The sequence below is a fragment of the Podarcis gaigeae genome, assembly GCF_964106915.1.
Source record: "Podarcis gaigeae genome assembly, chromosome: 8".
In the NCBI taxonomy this organism is placed as follows: domain Eukaryota; kingdom Metazoa; phylum Chordata; class Lepidosauria; order Squamata; family Lacertidae; genus Podarcis; species Podarcis gaigeae.
In genome coordinates, this window is record NC_139684.1 from 67,542,140 (window position 1) to 67,561,535 (window position 19,396).

Sequence of the window (19,396 nt, forward strand, 5' to 3'; positions counted from 1 at the left end):
GCATGGCTTTGTTTATGTCTTCTAGCTTTTCCTGAAAGTGAGTTGTCTTTGGTCTTCTGTCTTTCTCTGTTTTATAGCATATCTGGATCATCTGGACTCCTTGCTAGGGTGTGTGTTTCTGAATTTTTTTGTCTTGGCAGCAGATGTTCTTGTAGCAAGAACTGAATTGGGAGACCCTCAAATCTCCTGCAGCAGGGTTGGGGAACTGTAGACCTGGGGCGCACAGTGCATGTGGCCCTTGAAGCATCTCTATTTGGCCCTCAAGACCCTCTGCAGGCCACACACCTTGCTGGCCTTGCATTACACCTTTCCTGAGCATTGCTGCCTAGCTGGAATGTATTTTTGAACGTCCTCAGATAGAAAGGTGTAGGGGTGTGTGGGGGGGGGATAGCTGTACAAAGGTAAAATTTACATTTCTGGCCCTGCCCACTTTTCCTCTGGCCCCACCCATCACTTGCATGAGGCCCTAGGAAGGTTGCCTAGAGGGGAATATGGCCCTCAGATTGGAAAACCTTCTCCCCACTCCTGTACTGCAGCCTTTCCAATGCTGTGATTTTTTTAAAAAAGAAAACAATCCTGTTCCAATATTTGATGGAGAGGAAAAAAATCTCTGAAATTAGCAAAAGGGAAGGGGAGGGAGAATGATCACGGGCTCCTCCAGTTCAGTATATTAAATCAGAAACCTCCTTGTGTTCTCTGGAAAACAGGTCCCAGCAAGGCCTCTATTCTTGCTTTAACTCTCCTTGCTCCTACTGGCATTTAACTTCCCCTATAATTTCCCTGCTCTCACTTGTCAGCAATATTTACCAAACACGGCGGGCGCTCACAGGGTCGTTCAGTGGATTAATGCTCAAAGCCGAATTCCACCTCTTGGTCCAATGCAGCAGGGAAAGTGTTTCCTTTCTAGGGGGAGAAAAGGGCTTAAAAGCTCAGATGCTTGGAGTTTGCACTCAAGAGTTTCTCAATGAGATTATTTAAAGATGCTGCCGCAGGATTCTGAGGGCTGTGCAGCATGATTTTAAGGCCATTGATGATGCCGCGCATAATTCCCAGGTGCAGGTGCTTCCTTGTGGATATGAGCAAGCACAGTGGTTTGGATTAATGGACCAGCAAACTGCCTGTTGTTATCGTGGGTGGGGGATGTGCAGAAGGAGCATCTCCACAGTTCAGGGTGTTCTAGAGGGGGATAGCCAACATGGTGCCCTCCAGATGTTGTTAGACTCCCAACTACCAGCACCGGCCAGCAGGGGCAACAGTGAGGAACCCTGCAGGGTTGTAGTCTGGCAACAGCTGGAACAGAAGCGCAAAGCCTCCAGACCGTCTGCTGAATTAGATCCTTGGTCCATCTGGCTCAGCATGGGTGACTGATAGCGGCTCTCCAGAGTTTCAGGAAGGGGTCTCGCCAGGGATTGAACCTGAGACTTTCTGTATGCAAAGAAGATGTGCTTCCACTGAGCTGTGACCCTCTAGTTGTTGCTGGACTGCAACTCCCATCCACCTCAGTCAGCTTGGCCAGTGTTCAGCTATGATGGGAGAAGTGCTGGAAATTCCCCAGGTGCAAGGCATGTTTTGAGACTGGAGCAGGTCCAGCTGCAACCATGTGGATGCCAGGCTGGTGATTGACATCTCCATCTGGCTGGCCCCTCCCACTTTCTTAAGCAGGTAAACAGAAGAGCTTATTTACTGCATTTATAAAGGTAAAGGGACCCCTGACCATTAGGTCCAGTCGTGGCCGACTATGGGGTTGCGGCGCTCATCTCGCTTTATTGGTTGAACAGCTTCCGGGTCATGTGGCCAGCATGACTAAGTCGCTTCTGGTGAACCAGAGCAGCGCACGGAAACGCCGTTTACCCTCCCGCTGGAGCGGTACCTATTTATCTACTTGCACTTTGAGGTGCTTTTGAACTGCTAGGTTGGCAGGAGCAGGGACTGAACAACAGGAGATCACCCCATTGCGGGGATTCGAACTGCCGACCTTCTGACTGGCAAGTCCTAGGCTCTGTGGTTTAACCCACAGCGCCACCCGCGTCCCTTACTGCATTTATATCCCACCTTTTTCTCCAAGAAGTACAGTCGTACCATCATTCTCAAACAGAATGCTCCCAGAACCGTTTGAAAACCAAGGCGAGGATCCTGCAGCCAATCGGAAGCTGCAGAAGCTGCTCTGGACCTTTGGCTTCTGAAAATGGTACAAAACCCGGAACACTCAATTCCGGGTTTCCATCATTTGGGAGCCAATTTGTTTGGGAGCCAAGGCGTTTGAGATCTAAGGTACGACTGTATATGGTTCACTCCCATCTCAGTGAATGCCTAAAATGACCTTGTGAGGCAGGTTATGAGACTGTGGCTGGCCCCAGGTCAATCAGTAAGCTTCCTGACTGAGTGAGGAATTGAACCCTGATCTCCTAGGCACTCTAACCACTACACCACACTTGCTTCCTAGAGTACTTCTGCTACAGGACAGCTATATAACAATAAGAATGTATTTTTTTTATTTGTACACGACCCATCTGACTGGGTTGCCCCAGCCAACTCTTTAAATTAAGTAGGTAAATAAATATGGGTAAAACAAAATGTCACTAGGAGAAGGATCTGAAATATTTTCCTGGAAGCTTGATTTTGTTTTATTCTGGATTGTTTTATTCAATGTTTTAATGTGTTGTAAACCACTTTGAAATATATTATTTTAAATATAAGGTGGTATAGAATCAAATTAATAATAATAATCTCACTGTAAAAAGAAAAGCGTCTAGACATTCTGTTGTGGAGACCTAGGTTTAAGGTGCCATTTGGCAATTAGCTTATATATCTGAATTTCTAACACTGGGCTTGGGGGTTGTAGTAGGGTTACCATACGTCTGGAATTTCCTGGACGTACCTGGAATACTATAGTCAGAAGCAGTGTCCAGGTGGAAATCAGCAAAAATGTCCTGGAAAATCCAGATATAGAGCAACCCATGTCTGCAGTGTCATTTTTGCTGATTTTCCTTAAAAGTAGGGTGATTTTGCCAAAACAGCTCAACAACTTTTCCCCTCCCCCCAAGAAAAAGCTCAACAACTTTGCCAAAAAAATTGTCCAGACTTTCACTTTTTGAAATATGGCAACCCTAATTACAGTAAAATGAGATCTGGGAAGCCAAAGGCTCCCCATTTATCATCTAGAAGCTGCAACTATAGCTGAGCCAACATAACGACCCAGGTTGCTTTGTTGTCTCAAGACCAGCTGAAGGAAAATATAACAGCATTTGCTGTGAAAGATTTGTGGAAGACATAGGTGAGAGGTTGATCAGCCAGGGTGTCAGAGCAACATGTTGCTAAATCCTCATCTTACCCATCAACTTGCCTCTTTGATTCTAGAGCTGGGATGTGGTCCTCAAGGTGTTTTTGGACTGTAGCTCCCTTCGACCCTGACCATTGGCAGTGCTGGTTGTGGCTGGTGCAGTCCAGCAACATCTTAGAGCACTGCAGAACAATTTTTGCTTGACTGTCTATTTGGTTGTGAATGTAGGGAAGGATAAGAACATCGCTGGCTGTGATGGCTGTTCTGACAGTTAGCAAAAAGAGCTCAGGCTAAGAGGCTAGAGATAGCAGGGTTTTTTGCCTTTCCTATTGGAAAGCGCAAAATGAGACACAAACACAAAATGCTTGTTTAATATTGAGAGCTTGTAACTTGAGCTGCGGTGCCCCAGGAGAAAATTGCTAATAGGCAAAGCATAATTGCTGAGTTGGAGTGTAGGTGCAAGGAAGGGGGCGGGGGAGGAATCCATTTATTCGTATTCAATTTATAAAGCCCCATTGAAAGCAGCTTTAAGAACTCACAATGGCAAAAAACGCAGTCGCAAAACAATATGTGGGTCCTGAAAATAGTGTCAAGTAAAGGGGTACATCTTCATCATTCACTGCAAACTGTATAATGACATCTCCGGACATACCCCTGTGGTGAAGGCGGGTTACACAACTTTGGGGCTGTCGCATGGAATGGCCTCTCCCAAGCTGCCACCCACCCTGAGCTTCTGAGGGAGAAGGAACTACCAAGAGGTAAAGCTGGCCCACTCACGGGGCAAAGTGAGGCGACTGCTTCAGCCGGCAGAATCCACGGAGGCAGCAGATCTTGCCTCCAAGGAATGCATTGCCCCAGGGCCGTCTTTACCTAGGGGTGCAAGGGGTGTGGTGCACCTAGGCGCCAAATTCTGTGGGGCGCCAGGCGTCCGCCGCTGAAGCTGCCTAAGCTCTCTGGGATGTTCAACCGGTCGACCGCGATCGCTGGGTCATTTCCATTCTCTTTTGCGGAAGAGCTGCAGCATCAATGTATCCGGCGCCACCCCCTAGTGATGTCTTTCATTTTCACATGATCTCAAAAATGTGAGAAGACTGGGAGCTGCGCCCCCCCCAAAACTCAACAATTTTGACCTGCCCCCCCCAGGGTGGTGCGCGGGGTGGATCTTTGCACCCCGGCGGTGCATATGCTAAAGACAGCCCTGCATTGGCCGCTGCTGATGCTGTGGCTGCACGCTCCGTAGAGGCTGGATTTGCCACCACCTCAGCAGGCCCCTCTCATGCCACCTCTACAGTGGCCTCCTGGCGAAGAAGAGGCGCTGTTGGTCTCCTTCCGCTATTGTTCCCAATGTAGATCTTTACCCCCTCTCTCTTCCCTGGCAGGGAGAGGCACCATTTTGTGGTTCACCCCAGGTGCCATAATGTAATAAATGCCAAGATAACAATAATAATAATAATACAGTGGTACCTTGGGTTACATACGCTTCAGGTTACATACGCTTCAGGTTACAGACTTCGCTAACCCAGAAATAATACCACGGGTTAAGAACTTTGCTTCAGGATGAGAACAGAAATCGTGCTCCAGTGGTGCGGCGGCGGCAGCAGGAGGCCCCATTAGCTAAAGTGGTGCTTCAGGTTAAGAACAGTTTCAGGTTAAGAACGGACCTCCGGAATGAATGAAGTACTTAACCCGAAGTACTACCTGTAATTTTTTTTTTTAATTCCCTGCCCTTACCGGTTCAGAAAACCAGGCTCAGGGTGGCTAACAACAAATTTAAAACACTTAATTGTGATACAACAAAAAACAGCATAAAATACAGTATACTATCTCTGCCCATCGCAGTGTCTGGAAGGGCAGGAGGCAGCATACCCAGATAGTTAGGGCATGAGTCCTTAGGGCTTTAAACACTAATGTGAACACCTTATATTGGGCCTGGAAACAAACTGGTGACTTATTGGGAGCCCACGTCCCTATTTTATTTCCATGGAAGGCATGTGCTCTCTACCCTTGAACTCTGGTTCAGTCCAATCCTCCTGCAGCCATTCCTTATTACTCCTGCTGCCATACCAGCTTCCCTCTCTTTTATTTTTATTTTTTTTGTCCCATCTGTTTCCTTCCAGCCTGCCCTTGCTCCTGCCTCCGTGCCTTAGTGGCTCCGTCTCAAATACCTGGTGGCCGCATTTGAGAAAACAATAGCATATGGTGTTTTGCTGATCAACCGCACGGCGTTGCCCCACTGTGAGCCTCGCAGCTTCAGGTTTGTTCCCTGTGAATGCTTGCCCTTCAAAGGTTATTTCCCCTTCCTGAGGGCAGGCAGGTGTCTGTTCATGCATCTACGCAGAGCAAGAGGATGGCATGGCTTTATTTTCCAGACTCTCTGTGCGTGTGTGTCCTCTCTGGTGCCCAGATTTCTGAGCTCCGGGGTAGCACTGTTAGCTCCAGCTGAGAGATTTTGGGAGCAGGGTGTATGTGGACGCCTGTGGGATTAGCATCAGCATTTCTTCTTTTTGAGCCTTAAAACAATAGTGGCATTAATGAATGCTAATTAGCATGCCTGGCAGCCTCGTCTGAGTGGCACAATCATTTCCTCTGTGATGCTCTTGCTTGATGGCATGTGCTGTGCCACAGAGCGAAGGGTGGATGACTGGCACTCAGGAGGCTTGAGACGGGCACGCTTGTTTCAGCAAGACAGACTTGGTGAACGTTCGCTGCCAGTTCCCGCAGCAGTAGCTGCTCATCTGGAATGCCAGAGTCCCGTTGGGCAATGCTTGGAGAGTTTTTAGGTGCTCTGGACAGAACTGGAAGCAGCACTTAACATCCTGCCAGGGGCCCACAGATGATGCCACCTCACCCCAGCCTGATAGAGAGGATGGTGCTGAACTACATCTCCCATCACCCCTGGCTATTGGCTGCACTTGCTAGGGATGACTCAGCCACAGCTGGTGGGTCAAAGAAACCCCACACCTAACAGCTACTAACAGTGGTCTTAGTTCTCCAAGCATTGGTCCTCGTGTAGCCAGAACGGCACCAACCACATTTAAGAGGGAGATATCAGCAGGCTTGGGGTGTACAGTAGTACCTCAGGTTAAGTACTTAATTTGTTCCGGAGGTCTGTACTTAACCTGAAACTGTTCTTAACCTGAAGCACCACTTTAGCTAATGGGACCTCCTTTTGCTGCCGTGCCGCCGGAGCACGATTTCTGTTCTCATCCTGAAGCAAAGTACTTAACACGAGGTAATATTTCTGGGTTAGCGGAGTCTGTAACCTGAAGCATATGTAACCTGAAGCGTATGTAACCTGAGGTACCACTGTATATACCAAAATTTGCAGAACTACAAAAACAAACAAACAAGCAAAACTAAATGATGGGACCCCCAAAACACCTCCGTGAGAACTGAGCATGCTCAGTGACACTGGAATACCAACTGACTGATTGGGAGATGAATGAACAGGAAATGGAATGGGAGAGGCAGAGGGTGATTTAGGGAAGTGCAACTGGTTCAGTCATGCTGGGCGTGGAACCTTAGGGTGCTGCCAGGGACCCCACAGCTATTATTTACAGTGGAGCATGAGAGGTGGAGGGGCATCAAATTTGGGTGCTGCACAGGGCACCGCTGAAATTAAAGACCCCAAGATCTGCCACTGGAAGAGGGAATGGCGTGTTCCATCATGCTGCAACATTTTGCTGCGGGCCCCATTTCTGCGAATGCTGGCATTCCTTGGAGGCGACTGTTTACGTCTAAGGATAGTGTTCTGTTTACTAGATGGGTTTTCACAGTGTGATGTGCAGTTATTACCGTGGGTGGGTAGGAAACGAGACAGTGCTAATTACTCATCCAAGGTGTGACAGAATTGTGCATCCGCCTCCTAGCTTTCAAATGAGAATAACAGTGACCGGTCCCTTTTGAGACTCAGAGTGGCTGTTGGCTTTGCAGTCTACTCTCTTCTGGATTGTGTGTGTGTGTGTGTGTGTGTGTGTGTGTGTGTCCCTCCAGGTTTTCCTCTCTCTGTATTTACAACTCTTTGTAGCAGACAGTTTTCTGGCTCTGTTTGGTTGAGCGATAATGTCCTATTGATTTTTACACCCGGTGATAATCCTAGTTGACTTTTCTTTGTTATGACAATATCAAGCAAGGATGGTCTGAGTTGGGGTGGACTCGATGTGTCAGGAAAGCTTTCTTGTTGTTGTTGTTTTATTAAAGTCAATTTTTTAATAACATATTGTGTGTGCAAAATTACTCCTTTCTGTTGGTGGTGGCTATTTCTCCTGCCAAGCTATGATGGGCTGAACCCAGAGAATAAATAGTAAAATTCATGTCCCCCTGTTGCAAAATATTCCCAGGGCGTCTTTCAGCTTTGGAGAATAACTGACCAAGTTGGTGGTTTGTGCAAATCATATAGCCTTTAAAAAGTGAAAAAGTAGAAACCAACATGATGGACTATTCATGGAAGAATGGAAGCCCTTTTTGGAATATCTGAAAAAATACCATAATCACATGAAATCGTAAGCAGGATTTGAAATATGAGCACCAGTAGAAGATTCATAACATATGAAATAGAAGAATATGCCTTAATTGAAATGTTTATTGGAATGCAGTATATAAATGGGATGGGATTATGAACAGCATGGAGGGAAAGGCAGGAAGTCAAAGTTTAAAGAGAAATGCACAACAAATTTGGAATATATATGTAAAGATTTCAAAGTTTAATAAAAGAAATTGACCCCCCCAAAGTGAAAAGGTGAGATTACACAGAATGCAGATGCCGCACTGAATGCTGCTAGCAGTGCCTGGTGCCCGTTGGGGATGGTAGGGTGGAAAGCAGGGATACTGGTCCACCTATTTTAGGATTATCTACACTGACCGGCAGCAGCTTCAGGCAGGGTTGGACATTCCCAACCATGGCTGGAGACTGAACCTGGGATTTTTCTGCATGCAAAGGAAGTAGCCCCAGGGGCATACAAAGTAGGGGGTGGAGGGGGCAGGCCACCCCGGGTGCCACTCTGGGGGGGGGGGACAAGATGGCTCCTGCCTCCCCCCAGCTGTAGAGCAGCTGAGGGTGCTCACAGTCCGTATGGGCGTCACTTGCGTGGCGTCCGTATAGGCTGCCGCTCTCGCGCACCGTCCACCTGGGCTGCCTCTTGCATGGTGACCATACGGGATGCTGCAAATGCGCAGTGTGTACGGGATGCCGCTTGCCGTACAAGCAGCAGCCCGTATGGCTGCCACCCTGTACGAACTGCGCATGTGCGGCATCCCGCACGGACTGCCACACATGTGTACTCCGTATGGCTGCCGCTCGTGCGGTGGCCCGTATGGACTGCACATGCATAGCAGCCTGTACAGTCGCTGTGTGTGTGCACTCTGTACAGATGCCACACATGCACACTCTGTACGGGCTGCCCCACCCCTCGGCGTCCCGCCCCGGGTGCCGGAGAGGGTTCCTCTGCCACTGAGTAGCCCTGAGTAGTCAGACCATTAGTTCATCTTGCTCAGTAATGTCCACTCTGACCTGCAGCAGCTCTCCAGAGTACAGTGGTACCTCGGGTTAAGTACTTAATTCGTTCCAGAGGTCCGGACTTAACCTGAAATTGTTCTTAACCTGAAGCACCACTTTAGCTAATGGGGCCCCCTGCTGCCACCGCGCTGCCGGAGCACAATTTCTGTTCTCATCCTGAAGCAGAGTTCTTAACCTGAAGCACTATTTCTGGGTTAGCAGAGTCTGTAACCTGAAGCGTATGTAACCTGAAGCGTATGTAACCCGAGGTACCACTGTATTGGACAGGGGTCTCTCCCAGCCCTGCTTGGAGACGGTGGGGATCGAACTGGGGACCTTCTACATGCAAAACAGATGCTCTGCCACTGAACTAGAGCCCTTTCCTTCCCCCATGTCTGTTATGTATGTATGTGTTTAGCTGGCTCTCTCTTCTCCCTCACTCCCACAGGTATCTTTCATTAAATATCAAGGGAAAGGGCACCAGGCAAGCAGTTATTGTTCCGGTATTATTCAGTTGAAAGTTTGCTAGGTTCAATTTCCTGCTCTTGGTTTGATGTGGACCATTTCGGCGTGAAGTGGCAATAAAAGGGAAGCGTTTAGGACTGCAGCAGACGGGCCGCACTTGAGTTACAAAATCGAGGGGCTTGAACACAAGTGGGGTGCCTTGTCTGAGTAACCACTTGGCATGAATTGGTGCTTGCGGCTGTGCAGACAGTTGTCATTGAACAGGGATTGTGCAAAGCCTCAGCGCCACAAGTGGAAAATAGGTTTGGCTTCGTGTGTCACAGGATAGCGAATGGTTCTTCTCATGCGAGCCCACCCACACTTTTCGATCGGCGCTGCTTAAAAGCCCTTTCCTTTGCAAGGCATAACTAAAAGGGAGAGACTGAGAAGATTCCCCCCCCCCCACGCCGCCAGTTCTCTTGAATTCTCCTCAATGATTCACATGCATGCGTGTTTATCCTTAAGCCCTACACAGCTTAGGCTTCAGGTATCTGAAAGACTGTGTTCCTGGACTGGATAGCTCCGTTGGTTACAGCATGGTGCTGATAATGCCAAGGTTGCAGGTTTGATCTCCACATAGCTGTATATTCCTGCATTGCAGGGGTCTGGACTAGAATCAGTGGTGTCCAATTTTTTTTCAAAGGGGGCCAGATTTGATGAAGTGAAGGGCCAGGGGACCCGACCAAAGGGCCAACCAGAGTTGTTGACATTTTCAAAGGATTGAAATTGTTGAGGTTTTTTTTTAAGATTTTACCCTAGGAGATAAACACTGCCACAGGGGCCAGATTAAACCAACCAGCAGGCTGGATTAGGTCCCCAAAACAGACTTTGGACATGCCTGGACTACATGATTCTGTCAGTTTGCATTCTTAGCAGGGGTGGAGGAAGAGGGTGCGGTGGGGGCAGGTTACCCCGGGTGTCACCACTGAGGGGCTGTGTGACAAAATACCACTCCTGGGAGTGATGCGGTGGCTTGGGTGCCCACAGGCTCTGCGCTGCCCCAAACGGTCTGCCTGCAGCCTCCCCCTCAGCTGTAGGGCAGCTGAGAGGGAGGAGGCAGGCAGACTCCTCGGAGGCACCGCAGAACGTCCTGCCCTGGCTTGCCCCTGGGCGCAGGGCACACGCACCACCTCAGACGCCCAATCAGCTTGCTCCGCCGCTGTTTCTTAGTGCAGAAAGTATTGATCTGCTGCACAGAGATCTTTGCTATTCTAATCAATTCAAGAGGGTTCCGGAAGCTTCTATGTGTGAAAGAAAGAAGCAGAAGGTTCATGATGTTTGGGTTATTCCTTCAGAGAAGCTGAGTACAGCTGGCTTAAACTGGTGCTGTTATCTTTTCTGTCAAGGTCATGCTGACTATAAAAGTAAGGCCAGAAGGAGCCTGGGTTTCACTTTCTCTTTTCCTTCTGGTGTGGTGTTCTGTACATAGTATGCTTAGTGTTAAGATTTAGTCTTATTATAAGTTATTGTAAGTTTAAGTTAAGTCTCCTGCAACTGGTTTTCATATGGACAGTACCAATCCTGAATGTGTTGGATTTGTGACCATTATGCTCAGTTGCCTTCAGCAGCAGTAAAGCTCTGCTGGATGAAATATTAATTGCCCTTGGTCTATTTTTGGGAATCCTGCAACGTGTTTAAGTTTTTACTTTGCTAACTATATATTGGAATCTACTCTGGATCAATATTGAGAAGATTTTCATGACAGATCCTCAGGGTCCCTTCCAGCTTTTCAAATCTGTGATTCTAGGAAGCTACGCAGGCTCTGAGTTCTTTTGCAGAGGCCTTTGTCCCGGTCACACCAGCATGTTTGAAGGCAACACAAGAGAGGACCTTCTTGGTGGTTGTACCCAGGCATCAGAGCTCACTTCCTTGTGAAGCCAGATGGGCTCCCTCCTTGTTGCCCTTCTGCCAGCAAGTGAAGGCTGTCCTATTCTTGCCAGGGTTTGGGGAACTGACTGCTTTTAAGGAAAGGACTTCTAACAGTGCTGTGCTATTTTTACTCTCTGTGTTTTAACAGATTTGTTTTTTTATTGTTTTTTCTGAAATCCTATTGCAATTTAATTACCCTTTAACTGTTAAACTTTTATATGTTTTTATCTGTCTTTGTTTTATCCATGTTTTTTTCAATTTTCATGAGCTTTCAGTCCTGGTTGGCTCCTGCTGCAATGCTGCCACTGTATGAATTGGTCCTACATTGTGTGTCATCAGGGGCTGAACTGGACCATGTGAATGAGCCTTAGGGATGCAGGTGGCGCTGTGGGTTAAACCACAGAGCCTAGGACTTGCCGATCCGAAGGTCGGCGGTTCGAATCCCTGTGATGGGGTGAGCTCCCGTTGCTCGGTCCCTGCTCCTGCCAGCCTAGCAGTTCGAAAGCATGTCAAAGTGCAAGTAGATAAATAGCCTTCTCTGGCGGGAAGGTAAACGCCGTTTCCGTGCACTGCTCTGGTTCACCAGAAGCGGCTTAGTCATGCTGGCCACATGACCCGGAAGCCGTACGTCGGCTCCCTTGGCCAATAAAGCGAGATGAGCGCCGCAACTCCAGAGTCGGGCACGACTGGACCTAATGGTCAGGGGTCCCTTTACCTTTACCTAAATGAGCCTTAGGTTAGACTTGCCTGCCAGTATTTAGGATCAGGGCACGTAGCTAGGTTTTCTTGTTTGAAGAATTTTTAAACAGGGAGGCCTGTTTTAAAATCTCAGCCTCGATCCCCGCTATGGGTCACTCGTCACCTCATGTGGATGGAGAGAAGCCAGTCCAGGAAGAGAGGATATTAAAACCATGAACTGAGAAGCCAAGTGGGGAAGATGGGCAAACAAAGAGACAAAATTATATTCCTCTGGGATCTCTGTGGTTGTGACCATCTCAGCTGCCGTGTGTCCTCTTATGTTTGGCAGAGGGCTGCTTGTTTTGGGCATGCTCCACCAGCCGGTTTGTAGCGAGTATTTCCAAAATCAATTTGAAAGCATTGTTTTGTTTTCGCACCTGGAGAAGTGTGAGCTTTTGATCGCCGCAGTGCACATCACACTCCCCAATTAATAAGATGTTTGGGATCTCCGAATTCAGCACATGTCGACAGCATGGAGAGGGGCCATTTCACAAGTAAGACTGGTGATCGAAAACCAAGTACAGCTGACAAGCAGCAGCAGGTCTATGGGAGGAGAGCATTGGCCATTATTTCCACTCCAGATGTCACATGTGAACTGCGCGAGTTATTCATGTGTTAACTGCGGCGTATTTTCACTACAGACTTGATTGTGCTGAGCCAATGTTACTGTTGTGTCTTCTCCCAGTGTGTCCTGGGAATTGTAGTTAGTGAGGGGCTGTTGGAGATCTTTGACCCTGCCTCAAAGAGCTACACTTGCCAAGCTGCATCCGAAAGCATGAGTATTAAACTAGCTTAAGGCTGTAGTGTAGATGCAGCCTTCGAGAACCGCAACTGGCACAGAATGCATTGAGGCAGGCAGGTCCAGGAGATATAGATGCCCCACAAATCCCGATTACCAGGCTGCCCTAGCCAGTTCTTCTGCTCATACTGCTTTTTTGTCTTTTTTGTGAGAAGGGGGAAAAATGTTCCTCCCTGCTACAAGTTATTTGGAAAATAATTTTCTTTCTGGTGTTTCAGCTTGTGACTTCTAAACATGCCCAATAGTGGCTTCCAACTGCTTTCTTGCCCGTAATAGATTGCAATGATATATTGCTAATATGCAGCAAGGCTTGCTTATCACATACCTTTTTCCAGAAATGAAGACCCCTTCCCTCCTCGCTATTTTGTATTGCCTCTTGGATGCTCAGCATTAGGGGGCGGCAAGTGTGTGTCTACGAGTATGTAGTTTTTATTATTATATACTGCCTTAATATTTGTTCCCTTTTTGCTCAGTTTTCTTCATGGAAGAAATACAAGGTGCTGAGAGAATGGGAGGGGAGCTGGCAGAAATACCCCATAGCTCTGAAAGAATCTACCAAACACTGGGCCACCAGCGCCCCCTCGTGGTTGCACTCGAACAATTAATTTCAGCCTCTTCAAGAATTGTGATGGTTTCCGTGCTAAGCAGGGCATGAACAAAAGAGTCTCGTTAATATTCAGAGTGGGAAGGAAAATCAATTGTTGACAAATGGCAAAAGCAATCAAAGCATATGCAAACAAAAGCTAATTTCTCTGTTATTGCTGGGAGCAAGGGAGCCTTTTTAAAAAAAAAACCACACACCAAATTTTACCATTACATGTTCCCTCCAATTTGGGGAATAACAAAATTAGTTTCTCAAATGGTCTTTTAAAATGTATGACATCTGGATGTGAGAATCAGTGCCTGGGGGGGGGGGGGATTGGAGACTCTGAGAAATGATCTGCCTATTTTGGAAAGAAATGTGCAACAAAAAGAGACACACATTCCCATTGGGTCTCTCTCTCTCTCTCTCTCTCTCTCTCTCTCTCTCTCACTGCAACCTTTCCCTTCCTTTATTTATTTAAACCATTTTAAAATCACCTTCTATTAACAATTCCAAGACAGTTTCCAATACATAACTATGAAAAAAGCAAGAAAAGTCACATAAATACGTTTTATTGGACAATTCCCAGTAGCTTAGCAGTCCCATCGGCACCATACATTTAGAGCGCTATCATACCACTTTAAACAATCAAGGCTCCCCCAATAGAATTCCGGGAGCTGAAGTTTGTAAAAGATGCTGGGAGTTGTTAGGAATCTCCTGTCCCCCCTATAGAGCTACAATTCCCAGAGTTACCTGGGAAGAAGGCTTGACTGTTCAACCACTCTGGGTTCTTTAGGGGGAGCCACAACTGGTGGTTTAAATGTGCTATAAATGTAGGGTGCAGACGGGGGTCTCTATCATAAGGACATAAGAAGAGCCTGGTGGATCAGGACAATGGCCCATCTAGTCCAAATATCATATTCTCACAGTGATCCACCAGATGCCTGTGGGAAACCAGAACGCAGGATTTGAGCCCAAGACTCTCCCCTCCTTTGGTTTCCAGCAACTGACATTTAGAATCTAGTTACAGGTAGGTAGCCGTGTTGGTCTGCCGTAGTCGAAACAAAGTAAAAAAATTCCTTCCAGTACCACCTTTTGTTGTTGTTTAGTCGTTTAGTCGTTTAGTCGTGTCCGACTCTTTGTGACCCCATGGACCAGAGCACGCCAGGCACTCCTGTCTTCCACTGCCTCCTGCAGTTTGGTCAAACTCATGCTGGTAGCTTTGAGAACACTGTCCAACCATCTCGCCCTCTGTCGTCCCCTTCTCCTTGTGCCCTCCATCTTTCCCAACATCAGGGTCTTTTCCAGGGAGTCTTCTCTTCTCATGAGGTGGCCAAAGTATTGGAGCCTCAGCTTCAGGATCTGTCCTTCCAGTGAGCACTCAGGGCTGATTTCCTTAAGAATGGATAGGGTTGATCTTCTTGCAGTCCATGGGACTCTCAAGAGTCTCAAGTAGCACCTTAGAGACCAACTAAGTTTGTTCTTGGTATGAGCTTTCGTGTGCATGCATTGCTGCCTCCAACTGTGGAGGTTGTACAGAGGCATCATAGCTAGTAGCCATCATTAGCCCTCTCCTCCATGATTCAGCAAGGCAGCTTCCTTTGTTCCTCTGCTCCTTTGAGCTCCTAGGAGGAAAGGCAGAACAGGCTCAGGCTGGGCAGCAAAGCACCCTGTCTCCAGAGTTATCACCAAGCAAGTGATCTAGAATTTTGGAGGCATGATGTCTAATAGCCACGTATAGCCTTCTCCTCCATGCATTTGTCTAACCCACTTTTAAAGCCATCTAACTTAGCGGCCATCACTGCCTCCTGTCAACAGTCCACTTTAAAGATAGCCCTAAGGAGAAAGAGCAGAGACCTTGAAGTTGTCCATCAGCAAAGCAACACCTGGATAGCAGATTGAAGAGGTTCATGGTCCACCTGGTCACAGCCGTCCCCACTATGTTTTCTATTTAAACCGCAGTATTAATTTCTAAGCGGCATCTGGCCGTGCAAATTAACATATGGAAATTTAATGCAAAGCTCTGCCCTCATCCCCCCTCTTTCTCTCTCTGTGTGATGCATAAGTAGCCACGTTGGGTACTTCTCTGAACTGTGGCTAGCTCGGGGATTGCACAGATATTAGGCATGCACCTTCTGCTGTGAAAATTAAAACACACCAATGGCTCAGAATGCCAGATGTCACCCCCTGGAAGACAACTCTTTAGACCTGGTTATTTAGCTTTATGTTTTGTTTATTTGCGAATAAAGTGCTAAAGTTTTCTCGGCGCCCCATAAAGATGACAAAGAACGCATATTCCCTGCCTGCAAGCTTGCAGTTGTTATAGATGGGATCTTATGGGGAAGGGGGGTGGGAATGCCATTTGGAGAGGACCAGGTGGGGACCCATATGGGGCGTGGCATGTAGATGCCTGTTGCACTAGTGCGCAGGGGTGGTTCTCACTATGGGATCTAAGCCAGCTCCTCTCTCTTCCCTGTCTTTTTGGGGGATGAGTACGGGTTTTGTTCTAGCGATCACACAGAGTGATGTCATGGACTGGCTGGAAGCAGAGAAATGATGGCAGGCACCAACTGGGGTATCCCCAACATCCCCTTTTGTGGGTCGCCGAGGGGGCGTGAACCAGGAAGGCTTCTCTGCTCATCTGAAGAGGCAGGGCTTAGCTCAGCCATGAAATCTAGCTTAACAGCCTGTTTGGAAAAAGAAGACCCCCACACATTTTCCTTCCACGCACACCTGTTTTGTTGTAAACTAAAAGTGGCCTTAGTTGACCCCAGCTATTGCCTGTCTTGCTTATTTCCTGCCTCCACTTGCAATCAGAAAAATTGAGTTGTATCCAATTATATCACACTCAAACCTATTGAAATCAATAGACTTTATTAGCCCGAGTCCATTGGTGAATCTACTCTGAGCGTGGCATAGTTGGCTGCCATCCTCCCTCTATCGCTCATGTTCAGAGGTGAGTTGCTTATGTAACCAAAATGGCACCATCCGTGCTGAAGAGGGGACGTATTTGCCAGACTTGCAGGAGGATGAATCTAGGGCAGGAATAGGGAACCTCTGGTGCTACTGAAGTTGCTGAACTATAATTCCCACAGCCTTCACAAGCATGGCCAGGGATTATGGGAGCTGTAGCTCAGCAACCTCTGGAGGGTCAAATGTTCTCCACTCCTAGTCTAAGGGAGGAAAACGCCCCTCAAAACAGCCCAAGGAGTACTGAGAATTCTTAGTAACTATAGAATAAAAAAGGTAAAGGTAAAGGACCCCTGACAGTTAAGTCCAGTCGCAGATGACTCTGGGGTTGTGCGCTCATCTCGCTTTACTGGCTGAGGGAGCTGACGTTTGTCTGCAGAGAGTTTTTCCAGGTCATGACTAAGCTGCTTCTGGTGAAACCAGAGCAGAGCACAGAAACACCGTTTACCTTCCTGCCGGAGTGGTACCTATTTATCTACTTGCACTTTTTGGTGTGCTTTCGAACTGCTAGGTTGGCAGGAGCTGGGAACCGAACAACCGGAGCTCACCCCATTGTGAGGATGAGAACCACTGACCTTCCGATCAGCAAACCCAAGAGGCTCAGTGGTTTAGACCACAGTGCCACCCGTGTCACTATACTATACTATACTATACTATACTATACTATACTATACTGGCTATTATTTCTGAGTGATGCTGTGATGGCTTCCATTTGGGAGGTCAAGTTCTCTGTTTCCTGACCGATGCACTTGCTATGAGCTGATAGTTATGATCATGGTCTGGATAGCAGAACTGGCCTGCACTCCTTAGAGTGGGGTAGAGCACGTTCCTTGTGTGCAGAAGACCTCAAGTTTGGTCCACAACATCTCCACGTAGAGCTGAGAAACATTCCTGACTGCGAGTTTGGGGAGATGCTTCCAGTCACTGAGGTTGATGGACCAATGGTCTGATATCAGTATAAGTGAGCTACCAATGTCCTTTCTCTTTTCGAGAAGGTCCATCACTTAGTGGTAGAGCATTTCTGTTGGCTGCAGAAGGTGCCAGTCAATTTAGGGACAATACTGAACTAGATGGACCAGTGGTTTGACAGCGTAAGTCAGCTTCTTGCGATAATTCCAAAGAAACGATTTATTTGAGGAAGAATCTGACAAGTACATATCAGACAAATATGTTCCTTCCCCATGGCTACATAATTTCTTTAAGCCTGACTAACTGGAGTGCCTTGCAGCTTTCTAGAGCAAATGTTCAAGCTGTGCATTCGTCTTCTCCCCCTCCCACTCAAGGCTGAATTATTTCTTTGGATATTGGAAATTGACTAAGGCTGGTCCCTTCCTGTCAAGTTTCATTGTGTGGACCCTTCATTTCCAGTGACAGGCCTGCCCTCTGATTTGATCAAGAAATTGACAGGCAGCCCCCTTAAAAGCTTGATTTTTTTTTTTACCGAATTTATTTCCTCCCCCTTCTCTAGGCAGCTTAGTTTTGCTTTCCTGCAGAAAACTAATAAATGACACTGTACGGTCCTTGCACAAAAGTTCAATTATTAACTATTGGGACTTTGCCGGGAAGCTTTTGAGAGAGGAAGATGAGACGAGAGTTGAGACAGAGAGGACAAATGCTCAGTGCTTGATTTATTCTTCATGCTTGGCTGTTAAATTCAGCACTGAGAACCTACACTAATGGGCGACATGGGGAATTCTTCCTTGTAAAACCTGACATGCCCATGGCTTTCCTGAAATGAGATGTTCTGGATTCTCTCTGTTCCCCACACTTGTTTGTTTGCTTCACATGTATATAAAGGGATGTAACCCCCTGCCCTCTTGCTGTAACCTGGAATTACTTCTGGTGTATGACAAAAACCCTTCACTTCTTTCCTTGGCTCTTCAACTTACCATATTTTTCTGTGTATAACATGCCTCCGTGTATAAGACTCCCCCTACTTTGGGGACTCAAAATTAAGAAAATGAGGGGGGGATTCCCCAAAGTTCTTGAGCTTTTTTGGGGGGGAGGATTGCCCATATTTTTGAGGTTTTTTTAGAGAGAGTTGCTGAAAATTGCTCACCCACCAGACCCACAATGCCACTCGCACTCGTCACACAAGCCACCTATCCTCTGTCCCATCACTGAAAAAAGCAGCAAATTGCCCGCCCAATTGCCACAGTGACAGCCAATCAACACCAGCCCTTGCAACAGCCACCAATAACAATCTCAGACTCGTGGCAGCAACCAATCCCACGTCCCCACATTGCACTATCCGTGTATAAGACAACTCTCAATTTTTAACATAATTTCTGAATGAAAAAACCTAGCTTTATACACGGAAAAGTATGGTACTTGCAAGGAAGCCCAGGGCTGTGATGCTTCAGTTAGTGTCATACGTATCCTGCTATTGCGATTCAAAGGGTTTTGACCATGTTTGCTATGAATGGACATAGCAATCCAAGATTTCCCCCTCTCTGTTTTGATATTGCAGTAAACAATCACAATATGTCCAGAAAACTACAGGGGAGAGGCTCTTAAAAAGTCTAGTGTGAAGCGTGAAAACAATGGGTGGGTCTTTGTCTTGCTTGTATCTTCAGAATTGGAGTAGTGTTTGCTTTTCTTCTGCACCTGGGTTGCAGTGTGTCAGGTTACAAGGGCCAGATTCTGATATATTTATTTGATTTTTGAAAAACAAGATGTGCAAATACAAGAGACTGAAATACATAATAAAAATAATCACAAATGCCAAGAGGAGTAAAAAAGAAAAACATAATAATAATATTAAGAATATTAAAAAAGAAGGAGGAAGAAAATATATTTCAAGGGTCATGTTTATACAATGTATATCAAGCATTCATAAATAATGCCTGATAAAACCACACTCTTTAGGAAGTTTCCAAGCACAATTCAAAGTGTTGGTGCTGACCTTTAAAGCTCTAAATGGCCTCGGTCCAGTATGCCTGAAGGAGTGTCTCCACTCCCATCGTTCAGTCCAAACATTGAGGTCCAGCTCCAAGGGCCTTCTGGCAGTTCCCTCACTACGAGAATTGAAGTTACAGGGAACCAGGCAGAGGGCCTTCTCGGTAGTGGCGCCCACCCTGTGGAACACCCTCCCATCAGATGTCAAGGAAATAAGCAACTATCTGTCTTTTAGAAGACATCTGAAGGCAGCCCTGTTTA

The 19,396-nt window shown here is 47.0% G+C and overlaps 1 protein-coding gene across 7 annotated transcripts in view; it reads left to right on the plus strand.

Moving 5' to 3' along the window:
* PTPRU (protein tyrosine phosphatase receptor type U) overlaps window positions 1-19,396 on the plus strand; it is a 369,964-nt gene that overhangs the window by 46,679 nt on the left and 303,889 nt on the right. The window lies entirely within an intron of this gene.